The following is a 16676-nucleotide window of genomic DNA, read 5'->3' as shown; positions in this document are numbered from 1 at the left end:
TCAATGTTGGCTTTACCAGGTACTGGGGGTATGACCTTGGGAAAGTTTTTTGAATTACTCAGAACTTATTTCCTCATCTGTATAGTGGGGATGTAATGTTGCTATGAGATTGGAGCTACCCCAGAATGTACTGGGTAAATGGAGGCTATTATTATTTGTGAGTTGGGGGGGTCTTTGCTTTTAGAGGTTCACTTCTATGATTGGATATATCCGCCACTGGGTCTGCTAGGGCTAAGTCTCAGATGACAGTGATGAACCTGGTCAACACTGAACTGGCATTTCTACCAGAGTCCTTCCTGCCTACCTGTGTTCACTTGTTTGGAGTCAGTACAACTTACATGTTCCTTTTTAGGTGAAGCCCTATATAAAACTAATTTTACAGCACTCCAACCTGGGCACGATAGTTCATTGATCAATATTGTGTAAGGCTGTCAGGCTGGGGGTAGGGGTGTTGGGGAGAAGGGATATAGCCTTCTAGATATGAAGACCATCAATGTTTTCTATTATGCATGACTATTAGCTCAAGATTCTGCCTCAACCTGATCTTCCAGATTGATTTGACTGAAGACAAGGACACATTTCCCGAGACATTGCCATAAAATTTTGCAGGTTACCTAGAAGTTTAATTATGCAAGTTTCCTTCATCACCAGCAATAAAAATTTGACTCAAATCTAGTGTTACCGGTTGTAAATGCTTAAGTGTTCTGATAGAAGTGAAACTGGTGAATCAGGGTGGGGTGGGGAGCAGGGAGAAGATGAGCCAGTGGAGGAAGAAGTTGATTGTGTAAGTTGTGTAAGGAGAAGTGTGAGCTTGGGAAGAATCAAGGTAGGATCTTTCACTTCAGTAGGGACGTGCTTGGCTACTTCCTTCAAAAACAATCAAGTCGAATGTGGATTTTAATTGCATCAGTGAGTCAATTTTGAGGAGCAGCAATCCAAAAGAACTTAAAAAAATTTATTTATTTTTGTGGGGGGGGGCAGGGAGGGGGGAGGAGAGAGGGAGGGTAGGGGCAGAGAGAATTCCAAGCAGGCTGCGCCCTGGGAGGAAGTGGGGCTCCAACCCAAGAACCCTGAGATCATGACCTGAGCAGAACCCAAGGGTCTGATGCTTAACTGACTGAACCACCCAGGTGCCCCCCAAGTGAACTTTTGATAACATGGAGAATCAGTCTGAAGTAAGCTATTTGCCTGACTACTTTTTAGCTAATTTATGTGAGGTTTAGTCTGATTTTTTTCAGGGCCTGGCTAATTTGAGTTGTTGCCTTATACCAATGTTCTGATAAGTGTAGGAAGGAAACGTTTGTTGTAAATCATTTAAAGCAAGTATCTTTCCTTGAGTCACATAGGATAGAGACCAGTACTTAATATGGGGCCTTTCTGTACGCCAACAAGATCATATCTGTTGCTAATGTATTTGTGAACAGCTTAAAAAAACTGGAACACTATTATATGATGGGAAAATAAGCTTAGAAATCAATAAATTTGTGACTTGGTGTAAAATAACACCTATATCATCCTTTTTAGCGTAACATTTTTAAGTGCCATTTTATTAGCATTGGTACAGAATATAATTTTTAGCCAGTGGCTGTCTACTGCTTACAATGTAGCCAGCACAGCATGGCTACTAGCATATCTAGAATTTAATGCCTGGGAAGCACACCTAGCGATATTTAGCCAGGCGGAAGGGGTATATAAAATAAAAACGCACGGAAGCCAGAATATTAATGAAGAGCGGTGGGCGAAAAGAATCGGGAAGCGGAGATGGTGCATCAAAGAGGAAAACAGGGAGTCGGGCAACCAGGATACAGTAATAGCTCAAGAGGATGAATGTAGGGGGCATTCCGATCCAGAAGGAAAGGCTGCGCCCAGAAAGGTGGGGAGGGGTTTGGAATAGGTGGGAAAGCCTGGGAGAGCGTGCACAGCCAAAAAAAGTTTTTATGATGGCTCCGTGCATAATATCTGATCGTTGGCATTGGCTGCCGCAAAAATCGAGAGGCAGGATTTAATCAAGGTGTCAGCCGCAGGGGCATCCCTGATTCGGGCGAAGCGTCCGGAATTCCTGAGATGTCTGAAACGCGGAGGCGGCCTCTTCCCCACCCCCGCCGCGGCCTCCGTGGGCATTTTCCGGCGAGGGGGGCACGCGAACCCTTCGAAGAACAGTTGAAACGCGCGGCCGTGCGCACCCGGGCCTCCCTCCCGCGGCCGGCGCGCTCCCCGGGGATGAAGGTGAGAGCCCCGGGCCCGGGCGCCAGGGGGTGGGCTTCCCGGGTCCCCGCGCGGCCGCAGAGCCCGGCCCCCTCCGCCTCGGCGCGGGCGGGGCTGCGGGCGCACGACGCGGAAGCGCGGGGTTCCGGGGGCGGCGGCGCGGAGGCCGCGCGCGCTCCCCGAGCCGCAGTCGGCGCGGGCGCGGGCGCGGGCGCGGGGCGGGGCGCGGCCAGGAGGCCGGGGAGGCGGCGGGCGCTCGCGCACAGGCCGGGCCGCCGCCTCGCCCCCCTTCGCTTCCCTTCCCTCCCTCGGCCCGGCCGTCCCCCTCCTCTCCCCTCCCCCGAGCGAATCACGCGCCCTCCTCTGACACTCGTAGCGGGCCCGAGCTCCGAATTTATCCTTCACGTGACCTGAGGGGGTTGGGTGGTTGGTTGGGGACATAGGGGGAGAGGGAAAGGAGGGAACGGAATCTGCCGTTGCCCGAGCAACAGGCCCCGCCCGCCGGCTTGGGGCCGGGGGGCGGGAGGAGGACGTCAGCACGTCAGCCGGGGTTTTGCGTTTTGATTGACAGTTGCTATAGCGACCGGGTCGGTCCGTCGCCATTTTGTTGGTTGGTTTTTTTTTAAACCCTTTCGCTTCCCGCCCGAATAATAATAAAAAGCCCCATTGGAGTGAGGCGGGGGTGGCGGCGGCAAGAGCGGCGGGGGGATTCGGGGAGACTGCTGCCGTCGCTGCTGCTGATCGCGGCCCAGGTCGGGCTCTGGGAGCGGACACCTCGAGCGGGGGGTGCGGGCGCCGCCGCCGCCGCCGCTTCTGCTGCTGCTGTTCCTGCTGCTGCTGTTGGTGCCGCTGCCGCCGCCGGCGAGCGGGCGGGACCGGTGTGAGTGTGAGAGTGTGTGTGAGTGAGCGTGTGCGAGGGCGAGTGTGCGTGCGTGTGTGTGTGTGTGAGTGTGTGTGTGTGTCTGTCTGTCTGTGCGGGGACTCGGGGGCGGGCGGTTCGGGCTCTCCTGGCGGAGGAGCCGCCGCCGCCGCCGCCGCCGCTCGGGCCCCGGCGCTTCTCGCTGCGCAGGTTTGGAGCGCGCGCCATTTTGTGAGATTTACAAAATCCTCCTCGGGAAGAAGCCGCCGGGAGCGGCCGCGACTCGGCGCCCGGCCTCGCCGCCGCCGCCCTCCGCGCCGCGCCGGGCCGCGCGGCCCCGCCGCCGGGAGTCGGGGTCCGGGGACTGCGGTATTTGCCGGGGAGGGGGCTGTCGCCTCCCCGGCCCCGGGCGCCGCTGGAACCGCGGAGCCGGAGAGAGACTGAGAAGGCTGCGGCTCGGCCGCGGAGCCGGGAGCGCCGGGGGCGGAGAGAAGCGGCCGGGGCGGCGCTGGCTGCGGAGGCCGCGGCGGGAGCGCAGCGGCGGGAGCCCGAGGCTGAGACTCACCGGAGGGAGCGGCGCGAGCGCCCCGCCATCGTCCCGGTGAGTGTCCGGCCCGGCCGCGGCCCCGCCCGGCCCGGCGCCCGGCTCCCCCCGCGGCCTGCAGCCGGGCCCGCGCCGAGGCCGGCCGGGCGGAGGGAGGGACCTGCCATTTTAGGAGGAGGCGCCGCGGCCCGGGGCCGGCCGCCGGGGGAGGGAGCCCGACAGGCCCGGTCCCGGAGGAGAGGCGGGTGCGAGCGGAGGGAAAGTTGCGGAGGGTGGGAGCAGGGGCCACGGCCTCCCGGGAGCCGGGGCCTGGGGGCCGGAGAAAGCGCCAGACCTTCACTGGTCGCCCGAGCGGAGGGGAGGAGGTTGTCTTCCTCCTCCTCCTCCTCCTCCTCTTCCTCCTCCTCATCCTCTTCCCCCAGCTCCTCCCTCGTCCCTCCTCTCGGTCCCCACCAGTGTGGGATCCGCCGGGGTTCTCCGCAAGGACAATGCACGGGTTAAGAAAATGGGGCTGGCTGCTGGGCGAGGCGCCGGGGAAGGTCGGGAGCCGGGTCCCTCAGCGGCCCTTGGGGTGTGTGCCGGAGCGAGGGCACTCGGCGTGCTCCGAAGTTGTGCAGTGAGTGCAAGTGATCCCGGCCACTCGAGGTGGAGTAATGACCTGTTTAGCAGCCGGAGGAGTTGGTGGCTGAGAATGCGTAAATTATAATTGATACCTGGCTATTGCAACAAAACTTCACAAGTCTATTTACAGGCACAAACCCGCTCTCGTTTGGATCCACCAAAGCTGCCGAATTTCTTAACACCTCTCGAAAGGCCCCTCCCTAGTCTGAAATAGTTAAAAATGGCAAAATTAGTGAGCGATTCCGACTAATGGGCTCTGCTTTTCGTCCAGCACTAGATTATATGGTCCTCGTAATCTAGGTGCAGGACTTGAATGCCAACACCGTTTGGTTTTTGAATTCCGCCCAAGTTGTTAGAAAATACACCGTATGGCATTGTTTTCACACGCATTTTTTAAAGATTAGGACGAAGGGTACCAGGCAGTATTGTCGGGGTTTTACATGCATGAACTTGCTTTTCCTACCGGTAGGAACTGTTAACCCATTTCACAGATGAGGAAACTGAGCTGTGACTCATCCAAGGTCATACAGCTGGGACTCCAGGAGCCAGGAGTCTGTAGCCAGCCTGGGCTCATAATCACTAGGTTATAACCGATTATTATAAACACTGGCAAATTTTGGAGCGATCTGTGAATAATGACTCAGGGTTCTAACCCAGAGATTGTGCCCCTGACAGTGTTGAGCATGGAATTAACTTTGTCTTTGCGGAAGTGGAAAGATTGAAAGGAGACCCTCATAAAGAAACTTGTCAGATCTTCCCTCCCCCCTCCCCCCCCCCCCAAAAAAAAAAAACAACTATGTAGGCAGTTCTTGAATGGAAGGAATTAAATATTTTTTGGTGCGTTTTGTTCTTCACACTTAATTTTAACTGTAGGCATCACTTAAGTATTGATGAGTCATGAGAAAGTTTTGTGTAAAGTTATTTTTAGGGATTTTTAAATCTTTGAATAGATTTCCTGTATGAGCTCTTGTACCTTACATACACAAAATGTTTAAGAATGGATATATTTAGTTTGATTTGGGGGAGTTCTAATAATTCAGTGGAATTACCTTTAGGTTTTGTTTTCCTAAATTTGTCATGTCTTGATTGTTTAGTTACCTTGAGAGAAATAATTATCTTCAGACAGACTATAAATGTGAGACTAGAAGATGGTTTCAAAGAAACAGCAGTTAAGAGAAAAGTTTACTCGGTTACAGTTAAGATTTTTAATATACACATGACTTACACTTAAAGTACCCCAGTGCTTTTGGAAGATTTGTCTTGAAATAGCCCCGGTGCTTGTGTTGGCTGTCCAAATTCGTTTACACTTCCAACCTTATCAGAAAGTTAAGGACTCCTGTTAACATGTGTACCAAGTTCTGTTGTAAAACAGTGTAAAAAGTTCATAAGAGGCATAAGCTCAGAAAGTCATTATTCTAGGGTCACCTCTGTGTAAGGTAGCAGGCACACTTTAAAATCTAAAGATGATTATGACTTGAAGGAATAGACTTGAATGAATGGATGGTCATTATTGGTAGGGGATGGGAAGTGGACCAAATGAGCTGGTGGGATCTTTGTTATAAGGAATTTGGGTATAAGATTCTTAAACATGTTTTAAAGACATTTTGGTGGGACTTATTAGAACCTTAAGAGATACACAGAATTACTGTGTGTTGGGATTCAAAAATTAACCCGTTACTTCAGTCTTTTAGGGGAACTGATGTTCAAAATAAATGAAAATACTCCATTTTAATGCAGTGTCTTGTTTGGGAATGTGTATAGTTAAAAAAAAAAAAAAGATCCTTGGTTAGTATATTTTTACCTCCTAGAATATTGTCAGATGACTGTCCGGTGGGTTTCAGTTTATGGAGAGTTATTGTGTTGATGACTTAAAGATGGGGGGGGGGGGGTTAGGGAACTGGTATTTAAAGAATTTACATACATAGGTTTTTATAGTGCTGTGAATATTTATCTGCCAAAGCAAAGTCAAAGACAGCTTACAACAGAAGTTACAGAAGGACCGTTGGCTTGCATTTTGTTTTGAAACTAATATGCAAAAAACGAATATGCTAATTTGTATCGAATTTTGGGTACTACTTGAAAACATTTTTTTTTTTAAATAACAGCTTCGCTACTTAGATTACTAGGGATGTTTTTACATGTGTGTTTATGGTTGGTAAGTATCTAGTTTGGGGAAGAAAATTTGGATAGAAGTAACTTTATTATGAGTGCAAAGGGAATTGCTTAGTAAAAGTAAGTTTAATAGGAGTCTTCATTTTTGACTTTCTTTGTATTTGTGATAAAGGTGTCAATCTTTTTGCTTCAGAATTAGCTTCTCTCTCACTTCAAAGAACTTTCACATTTCCTACGCCCACGCCCCCAAGCAATTTCTCTCATTGCCCCAAGAAAAAAAATGAAACATTTGAACCCAGCAAAATGCAGAAACTTCCAGGAAGAGTCTTTATAAAGAACTTCGCACTTACACAGAATTTTATTGCTCTTACAATTTTGTTGTATTCCTTATCAGTAATTCCAGCTATGAGCTAAGAATCTCTACTTTCTGTTGAGTGTTTTGGTAGGTATACCTGTTTTCTATTTACAAGTAAAAATACTACTTGAAGTTATCAAACACGGTCACCTGAAACTTGGTGCTAACACAGTTGGCCTTGTCAAGGTATTGTGGGACTTGAGTATACACGGTGATTATGCCTTTAAAAAAATTTTTTTTGAACATTTATTTATTTTTGGGAGACAGAGACAAAACGTGAGTGGGTCGGGGGGCAACAGAGAGAGAGGGAGACACAGAATCTGAAGCAGGCTCCAGGCTCTGAGCTGTCAGCCCAGAGATGGACACAGGGCTCAAACTCATGAACTTTGAGATCGTGACCTGAGCTGAAGTCAGATGCCTAACTGAATGAGCCATCCAGGTACCCCTATGCCTTTTAAAAGACTTCTTACCGTGTATTATCTTCACCGCTGGTCAGTGTTTTGATGGCTAGAGAAATTGTGGTAATTCCTAACCACAGCTTATACAGTTTTTGAGTAAAAATTTGGGGAGGCTAAAGTTTTTGTTTAATTACTTGGAAAAGAATCATCAAATTATTTCAGGTTATCTAAAACTTCTCAGTTGCCCCTAAATGAATAAATTTTTTGAAATCTTGCCTGCAGCGTTAAGCTGCAGCTGTAAAGTTTATCGTTGGTTATGTGAAAATGAAATGTTGGCTTCACAGGATAAAATAATTAATCAAAGATTCGTATTAGGTGATTAAAGACAAGTTGTGTTCCTAACTTAGTGGCTACAGGCAGCCTGAGTTTCATTTTTTAGTGTATGGAAACAACATGGTTTGGAAGTATTGCATTATATAGGCCAGCTAAACATTTTTCAGAAGTTAAGCTTTTGCTTTGAAATCCTTTCAGAATTGTATAACGAGTTAAAATTTTCTTTTGGAGATAATAACTTACAGTACGTTGAATGTCTAAAGTGACGTGGGTCCTGGTGGGCATACTTTGTGCTAATGTAGAACCACTTTTGGGATTTTTGACAGTTGATTTTTTCTACCAGAGCTACGCACCTCTGTTCTAGAAGGGGATTTTTGTTTTATTTTATTTTATTTTGTTTTATTTTATTTTATTTTTACTTTATTAAAAAAAATCTTTTTTAATTTTTTTTTTCTTTTTAACTTTTATTCAGGTTGTGAGAGACAGGGACAGAGCAGGAACAGGGGAGGGGCAGAGAGAGAGACACACACACACAGAATCCAAAGCAGGCCCCAGGCTCAGAGCTGTCAGCTCAGAGCCCGACGCAGGGCTCAAACTCACGAATGGTGAGATCATGACCTGAGCCTATGACCTGAGCTGAAGGCAGATGCTTAACTGACTGAGCCACCCAGGTGTCCCTTAAAAAATCTTTATAAATGTTTATTCACTTTTTGAGAAAGAGAGACATACAGAGCTTAAGTGGGGGGTGGGAGGTGGGGGGTGGGGGGGTGGGGAGCAGACAGAGAGGGAGACACAGAACCTGAAGCAGCCTCCAGGTGCCGAGCTGTCGGCACAGAGCCCAGTGCTGGGCTTGAACTCCCAAACTGAGATTAAGACCTGAGCTGAAGCGGATGCTTAACTGAGCCACCCAGGTGCCCCTAGAAGGAGATTTTGAAAAATTTATAGTACCATTAAAGTTTTGACAAGGTACTTACCTTTTGCTTGAGGGACATATGCTCATATGTAATAGTGCATGATAGCTTAAAATGTATTTTTACTTTAGAATTGTTATGAATTTTCTGTTCCCATAATTAAAATGCTTGTGTAAATCAGTGGGGAGGAGCTTAGGGATCTGGTTTAACATGGAACAAATCTGGTTTTCAACATCCCTTTTATTTTACATAACATCCCTGTTCATTAAGTAACCCTGTAATTTTTCTAAGTATATCAAATTTCCAATGACAAGAGTTGATTTTTCTTTTTTAAGTTTTATGGATATTTGTGGTTAGGGTTTGCATCTGACACCCGTCCAAAATGTGCATAATGTCTAGTTATAGATGGCCATTGGGACAGCGTGGTCCTGTGGACAGAGTACAGGCCTGTGAGATGGTGCTGGGCAGAGGCTCCAGAGTCAGGCAGATCCGGAATCTCAGCAGGTCCTGCCACTCACTGGCCGTGTGATTTTGCTAAGCGTTGGTTTCTTCCTCTGTAACACGGGGTTTGTGATACTTCCCATAGGGCTCTTGTGAAGGTTGGGGCAACACATGCACATTTCTTAATAGCTTTCTCCTCTCTCTTCTCCCTCTTTTTCCTCCTCCATTCATACTCATGGTTATGGTCCCAGGATAAACGCTACTTCTTCAGAGAGGCTTTCCCCCAAACCCCAGTCTAGGTAGGGTTCTTTGGCTGTGCGTTCTTATAGGACTCTGCTTTTTTTTTTTTTTTTTTAATAGCTCTTATTGCAGATAGATGTACGATTATTCGTATATATTCACAGTTCTACTCATATAATGTCTGTCTCTTCTCTCCATTAGATGGTAACATCCACCTGGACAGGAATAGGTCTTCGATCACCCTTCCAGTACAGCAGAGGTAGATAGACGTATATGTGTATAGAGGATGGAATGAGGAACCTATCTGCCGAGTCCTGTCCTAGTACCACTCCATGATTGTGCAGTCTTGGGCAGAGTAGCTTCTCTGGGCTGGAGTGTTTTATGTGCCAGACGTGCACAGCACCAGCCGCCCTGCCCAGGAGTTTGAGACTGTGGAATGAGATACTGTAACGAGGTGCTTTGCAAAAGTGTAAAATGCCATTTAAACATAAGTTGGTACAGTAGCAATAATTTCAGTGGTGGGGTTACCCAAGAATTTATAATTAGAGTTTCAGCTTTACTGAATTAGTTAAGAAGTTATTAATATTTGTTATACACTTCAACTTTCTATATGCATTAATTAGAATACAAGATTGGGCCTTTGTTCCGATTAAATACAGTAGCTTAAACAAGAAGTTTATTTGTCTCTCCCGGAAGTAATTTTAAGGCTACTGTGGTGGCTCCATGGTAGAGGGGACCTTGGTTCCTTCCCTGTGCTTAGGGAAACCCCACTTTCTGTATGGTAGAAGACCGTTCCCCACCATATCCACCATCTAGGAACAGATGTGGAGAAAGCACATCTCCTTTTAAAGACAAACCTGGAAGTTGCATACGTGACTTTTGTTCACATCTGTTGGTCCAAACTTGGTCAGGTGGCTAGCTGCAAAGGAGGCTGGGATATGTGGTCTCTGGCAGGGTAGCTGGTTGGTTGAAAATCTGTTTCTACTGAAGAAGAGAAGGGGGGGGATTATGAGGCATTTCCTGTCACACCTTGAAATGTTTTGGAAGAAACATACAGAAATAAACCTTGAAAAGACAACTTACTGCACTAATTAATAAGACTTATTTTCCATATTTGGTCATCAATCTTTTGAACTGTGGTGTGCACATTTAAATAGATCACTATTTAGTATCTGCGATATAGGCATATATGGTCAGATTAGAAAACACGTAGCTAAACTTATAGTAGTGAAGGAATTTTGACACGTTATGTTACTGACACTGTTTTCTAATAGAAACGTGGTTCTTGATTGCTGTGACTATATTTTATGTAACCAGTATTTGGAGTCTCAGCTTTTGAGTTTTATTTTCATAGTTTCCTAGTATGTATTCTTATGGTATGTTTTCATACTCATACTCTCAGCAGACAATTCTGGAATAACACCTGTGTCTTGTCAGGTTTTCAGTAAATGTTTGAGCCCCTGAAGTTGCCAGGATGATAGCAGTGATGTTTAGAAATAAGTTTACTACCCAAGTATGTTCCTCTTAAGTTTCTGTGGGTTTGAACAAAGAGAGTCTAGGATTCCTTTGAACTAGAGAGTGTTATTATTTGATCTAGTGGAGACCCGAGAAACTAATGGTTCTCAAACAGGCTTCTGGAGAACTTCTCAGAGTTGTGAGAGTTCCCAAGCTCAGTTACTTCTCTTTCTATAGGTTTGGGATGATGCTCTGGAATCAACTTTCTCTTTCTTTCTTTCTTTTCTTTCTTTCTTTCTTTCTTTCTTTCTTTCTTTCTTTTGAATTTATTCTTAGAGTGAGTGTGCACGGGAGGGGCAGAGAGAGAGAGAGAGAGAGAGAGAGGGAGAGAGAATCCTAAACAGGTTCCGCACTGTCAGCGTGGAGCCAGATGCGGGGCTCGATCCCACGAACCGAACCGTGAGATCATGACCTGAGCCAAAATCGAGCCAAAATCAAGATTCAGAAGCTTAATGGATGGAGGCACCCAGGCGCCCCAGGAGTCTACTTTCTTAATTAGGACTCCAGGTAATCCTGTTACAGTAGAAACATTTTGAGAAACACTCATAGAGTTCATCTTCTTCATTTTGGGGAAGGAAATGGATGTAAAGAAGCTAAATGACTAACCACTGCCCCAGAATAGGCTGGTCTCCAGGGCTGGTGTATGTTTTCCCGACTCCTGGTTCTTTGTTCTTCATACAAACGCAAGAGAGGACGAAATACCAACTGCATTGGGATTTTATAGGGATATGGGTCATTCTCAAATAGTTTTTTTTATGTGTGAGCTCATTGGTAGTGAATGGTTGGATCACTTAATTGTCCTTTTAACAAATAGAGGTAGTCAGATGAATACTTAAAGGTGGGAAGTTGAGGTTTTGAATAAGGTGTTGTTACTCTCAGTGCTGTAGTGGACAGGGTCGTGGACGGGCAGCGTGAGGGGAGATGGTAGGTAGGTGCCTGCCAGGCACGAGGAGAAGGAACCAAGTAGGTCTTGTCCCCGTTCTTACTGTCTTTTTCAAAATCTGCAGTTCTCACTGTCAAATTCATTCTTTTAGATGAAGCGAAGAGCTGGATTCCCTAATTTAAGATGGAAATATTGCCAGAGGAATGTGCTTTATCTGTATATCAAGTTAACACTTTATTCTTATGAATTAGCTGGCTGTCATTTTAAAAATTGGAGATGAGCACCTGTACTAACGAGAGAGCTTTGTGGGAAGGGTGGGGGGAAGAACAGGGCACGTGTGCCCTTGCTGGAGGAGAATGAAGGGCATGTTTTTGAAAAGTGTCAGCTTGTGGTAAGTCCTGGAAAGGTTGATGGAGGCTTTTCTGGTGGCCAGAGGTTGGTGGTATTAGACTGACTGCTGGCCTCCTATCACTAAGAGTGTTGGTAATGAAACTGTGGATAATTTTGAGGAAGACCCACTTGATTGCTTGATTGGGAGTAGAAGGCTTTTTTTTAAATTCGTGTTCATCATTCCTTTTGAGCGGTCTTATACCATGTCAAACATATAGGAATCGTTCTGATGACCTAGGGAATTTTAGTTCCTAAAGATCACCAAGTAATAATGTCCTCATGATATAAAAAAAAAAGAAAAAAAAGAAAAAAGTTCAAGGCCTATAGAATGGCGCCTTATCACCCTCCCACCCCCACCTCATGCTCCGTAGGTCATAGTTGTTGTTTTCCTACCAGAAATGTCCTGTGCATGTAGGTGCAACTGTATATATATGCATTAAACATTTGTTGTATGTGTGTGTTACAAAGCTGTATGTTCAGTGTGATCCTGTTATTTTTTAAAATTTAGTATTTTTTAAGGAAATTCTACCTCCAGTGTGGGACTTGAACTCACGAATCCCAAGATCAAGAGTTGTGTACTCCACCGACTGAGCCAGCCAGGCACCCTTGATCCTATTTATTTTTTAAAGTGCACAGACATTGTGATGGGTGTGTGTGTGTGTGTGTGTGTGTGTGCGTAGTGTCTGTGAAGTTAAGAGCGAATGGGATCGTGCCAGACACGCAGATTTGCATCTTAAGCGTCTTGATCTCTTTGGGCCGTATTTCCCTATCGGCCATATGATATTTGCTTGTTGTTTTTAAATGGTTAGGGAGTATTCCGTGTTATGGATGTACCCCAATTTACTCAATCTCTATTGAAGAACATTTGAATTGTTCTTGTATTTTTGTTTTAAAGTGTTCCAGTATACATCCTTGTGCATATAACTGTGTTCTCTAGAACACTAGCCCTAGATTACATATTTCAAAGGGAAATTACCGGTTCACCAAGTATATGCACATTTGAATATGTCTTGCGAAAGTGTCTTCTCAAAAGTAGCACCAATTTCTACTTCACGAGCTGGGTCTGAGAGTTCAGTTTTCCAGATCTCACCAATACTGGTGTCGTCAGAATTTTAAATCTTTGTCAGTTTAATAGGTGAGTAATGATGTTCAGTTGTTTGGATTTGCATTTCTTTAATTATGAGTGAGTTTGAACATCTTAAGTTGTACTCGGAGTTTTGTACTTTAAAAAACGAAATATTCTGTCAGATACATAATTAAAAATATTTTCTGATTTTCCTGCATTTCTTTGTTCTGTTGAGTGAGAAATGGATGTTTCGATAACCTGTAGATGCTTGTAATTGTAAACGCTTTGATAAGTCGTGCAAGGGGATTCTTGTTCCTCATCATCTGAGTAAACTTTTGACCGGCCTCTGTATGAGGCATGCGCATCGTGCTGGTAGGAGCTCTGACTACAGAGGTGGGTGAGATTTGGTTACCTGTGCTGTTAGTGTTGACGTAGCTGTTGGGTGCAGGCACCGTCGTCATAGTAGAGACCACGGCTGCTGACAGGGAGAGGAGTTGACATGTGAAGGACTAGAAGAATGTAGAGAAGTAAGGATTCTGGGGGTTTGAGTGAGCCTTGAGGAGGAGGGACTGAGTCTTGGTTGAACCTGGGGCATTGGCAGTCTGCTGGGGGCTGTCCTGTGGGTGACCTGTGGTAGCAGGGGAAGTGAGGGGTGACTCTGGAGAATGACAGATTCGTGAGCCCCGAGTATCAGTGTGTGTGTGTGTGTGTGTGTGTGTGTGAGAGAGAGAGAGAGAGAGAGATCCTGGAGGAGGGATAGGGACGGTTGCACTGAGAAATGACAGTGATGGGTCTTACAGATTGTGAGGCATTTGATTTGGGGCAACTGAAGGAGGTTCCACAGGGCAGTGATGACGGGTCTGGGTTGGGGAGATGACAGTGAGAGAAGCAGGGCCTGCCTGGAAGGTAGCTCGTTCTAGGTGTGTAGGCTTGGAGGAATACGAAGAGGTGAAAGGTACAAGTCAGGTGGGAGAGCCAAGTTTGGAGCGCCTTAAAAAGTCTCAGTTATTTACTTTTCAGCAGAACGAGTGAATATCGCTGTGTTCAAACAGCAGCGCGGCCAAAGTTGTGGAGATAGAAAGGAGAGAATTGAACCTAGGTAGCGGTACGGTGCCGGAATGATTGGTTTAGCGGGACGGTTGAGAACGTTTCCTCCCGAAGGCCTGAAGGAACTGTCAAGGAACAGAAGATGGAATTATTAGTGTAGTCAGGCTTCCATTAAGGACAGCTGGAAATCGTTTGTAGCACCATTAAAGATGGGCTTAGAAATAGGGCAGTGGGAGAAGGCAATGCTGCAAGGTGTGACTCTGGAAAGGAAAAGGTTGTATCATAATACGTGGTTTGCGAAGTATAGAGTAGCTGAACACGTGACAGAGTATCTTTGTGTTTTCCTGAAGAGTCTCATCTTCTCTTTTCACGTGTATCCTTATCAGGATACCAATAATCTAAAATGTATTTACCTCGTGAGGTGTTTGGGATTATTTATGGAGCACCTCCTGGTGCCATCCGTGGAACTGGGGCCTGGGCGTCAGTGCTGCGGCAAAGCCTACCGTGGGTGTCCTGATGGGAGTCAGGATCTGGTGGGAGATCTTTTGGGGTCTCTAGAGGAGGCTCATGGACTTAGTCTAGGGTAGACATGAATCTTCATTAAAGGGAACACAGAGTCCATGAAATTGAGTGATTTTGGTGTTGCCTTTTGAAGGTCAATTTTTTGGTCTCATTTTAGACTTCTTTCGGCAGTTAACTTTGAGTTAAAGTTTATTTGAATATAAATAGGACTCTAGTCTTTAAGACAAATTCTGTGTGCTGAAAAATTTGTTCCGATTTGATCATTTCTCCTTGAAAAGAACAACTGTCATCTCTAGTGTTTTTTTTTTTTTTTTTTTTTTAACTTCATCTTTACATCAAACACATTCATTACTGAATGACATTACTTCCATGGTACAAAAGATTTTGTAAAAGTTTTTTCAAAGTAGCAGTGGTAGGAAAATTATTAGGATCTCATTTGAGCACACTAGTATCTAATCTCACCTTTTCAACTTCCCTATAATGGTTCTATGGTACAGTTCAAAACATCAGGAAAGCTAGGTGAATTTACCGAAGAATTGGCCCGAAGGCCCGCGGTTACTCAGCAGTATTCCAGTCAGCTCTGCAGAGGGAAGAAATTGAAGACAGGAGCCTGAGGATTCAGGAGCGACCGCTTGGAGGAAGGCTTCTTGCTGAGTAAGACGAAGATCCAGACACAGAAAGGATGCAGGCATAGAGGGAGAGTCGAGAAAAAAAGGAAAGTTCAATAGCATGGGCAGGAGTGAAAGAGTGATCTGAGCAAATGAGGAGCAAGAACAACTTTGTTTTTTAACGTCTATTTATTTTTCATAGAACACAAGGGCGGGGGGAGGAGAGGAGAAGAGAGAGAGAGAGAGCAAGCTCCAGGCTCTGAGCTGTCAGCACAGAGCCCGACGCGCGGCTCGAACTCACGGACCGCGAGATCATGACCTGAGCTGAAGTCGGCCGCTCAACCGACTGAGCCACCCAGGCGCCCCAAGAACAGCTTTTAAACGGTACATTGGGACTCCTGCTAGTCATGGGACCCCGCAACTGGATGGTGTGGCCCAGCTCACTTCCACAGTCTTACCTTCCGGGTCTCCGGACCCCGTCTGGGCATGTGCTGCTGCTTCGGCCGGTAGTCCTCCCCTTTCTTGAAGTCAGCTCCATTTCCTCCTTCACTTTCAGCTCAGATGTCACCTTGTCAGGGAAAGCTGCCCCCCAGCCCCTGCCACCTCTTCGTTTTTAATATCTCCTGTCTTGCTGCATTTTTCTCTATAGTGCTTGTTACACTTGATAATTTTTTTTAGTGCTTAGTTGACTAATGCCTTTCAGAGAGAAGGGGCAGTGGTTGGCCCCCTCCCCCCTTCTTTGGGATTGGCAAGTGTTTGGCACATACTGAGCACCAAGTAAACATTTATTTGTTGAGTGAATCAATGAACTACATGTTTTGATCTTTACTATTTGGTCTCAAGGACCCAAGAACTGTCTTCTTAAAGATAGGACTGGAAAACCATGTAGCCAGGAAAAAGAATTATTTGCTCCTGGATTCCTTTAACAATGCCTGTGAAATACCTAACTGTTTGTGAGAAGCCAGATGTTAGGAATATGGAATAGAAACATCGTGCCTTTTTATTTTTTATTAAAGTTTATTTGACTATGCTGTATTGGATTGTGCCTTCTTTATTAAAGGAGCACATCATTTTCGTAGTTTATTGAAATAGTTACAGCCCTTAGTGTTCATTTGGAGAGGTTTTAAAAATTGTGGAGGGAATCAGCCTGGATACTCTTCACGGTTCCTAGCCAGCAGAGTGAGGTTCATTCTCCAGTGATCTCTGGAATGTCAATCTGGCATTTGCAGTAGCCAATGTCGGGTTCACATTTAAAATAAGTGCTAGCTTTGACTTCATCTAAAAAGTGACGGAAAAGCGAAGACGGTGATTTGTTTGGATGCTTTTTGGCTTTAACTTTTTCAAGTTTGGACAACAGAATGAAAATGATTCGGGAAAGTTCATTGTATGGATGGATTTTTTTTCTTTTTTTAAAGAATGAGTTTCATAGTTAGAAAATTATTGAAGCTGTTGATCTTGTCAGGTGAATGAGCCTTAAAAAAAAATTTTTTTTAACATCTATTTATTGTTGACAGACAGAGCATGAGTAGGGGAGGGGCAGAGAGAGAGAGAGGGAGACACAGAATCTGAAGCAGGCTCCAGGCTCTAAGCTGTCAGCACAGAGCCCAACGTGGGGCTTGAACCCAC

The 16676-nt window shown here is 45.7% G+C and overlaps 1 protein-coding gene across 5 annotated transcripts in view; it reads left to right on the top strand.

Moving 5' to 3' along the window:
- Window positions 1–2965: 2965 nt before the first annotated feature.
- DYRK1A (dual specificity tyrosine phosphorylation regulated kinase 1A) overlaps window positions 2966–16676 on the top strand; it is a 147866-nt gene continuing 134155 nt past the window's right edge. For 2 of the 5 annotated variants that reach the window (XM_042954398.1, XM_042954390.1), the window contains exon 1: window positions 2966–3665. The gene's annotated coding sequence lies outside the window, so the exon portion shown is untranslated. Of the gene's footprint in view, window positions 3666–11016; window positions 11042–14808; window positions 15097–16676 lie in introns of those variants that run through there. The other 3 variants (XM_042954393.1, XM_042954391.1, XM_042954394.1) reach the window with 2 other exon arrangements.

This window comes from Panthera leo, chromosome C2 (assembly GCF_018350215.1).
Source record: "Panthera leo isolate Ple1 chromosome C2, P.leo_Ple1_pat1.1, whole genome shotgun sequence".
NCBI lineage: Eukaryota > Metazoa > Chordata > Mammalia > Carnivora > Felidae > Panthera > Panthera leo.
This window is presented reverse-complemented; position numbering and strand designations above follow the sequence as displayed.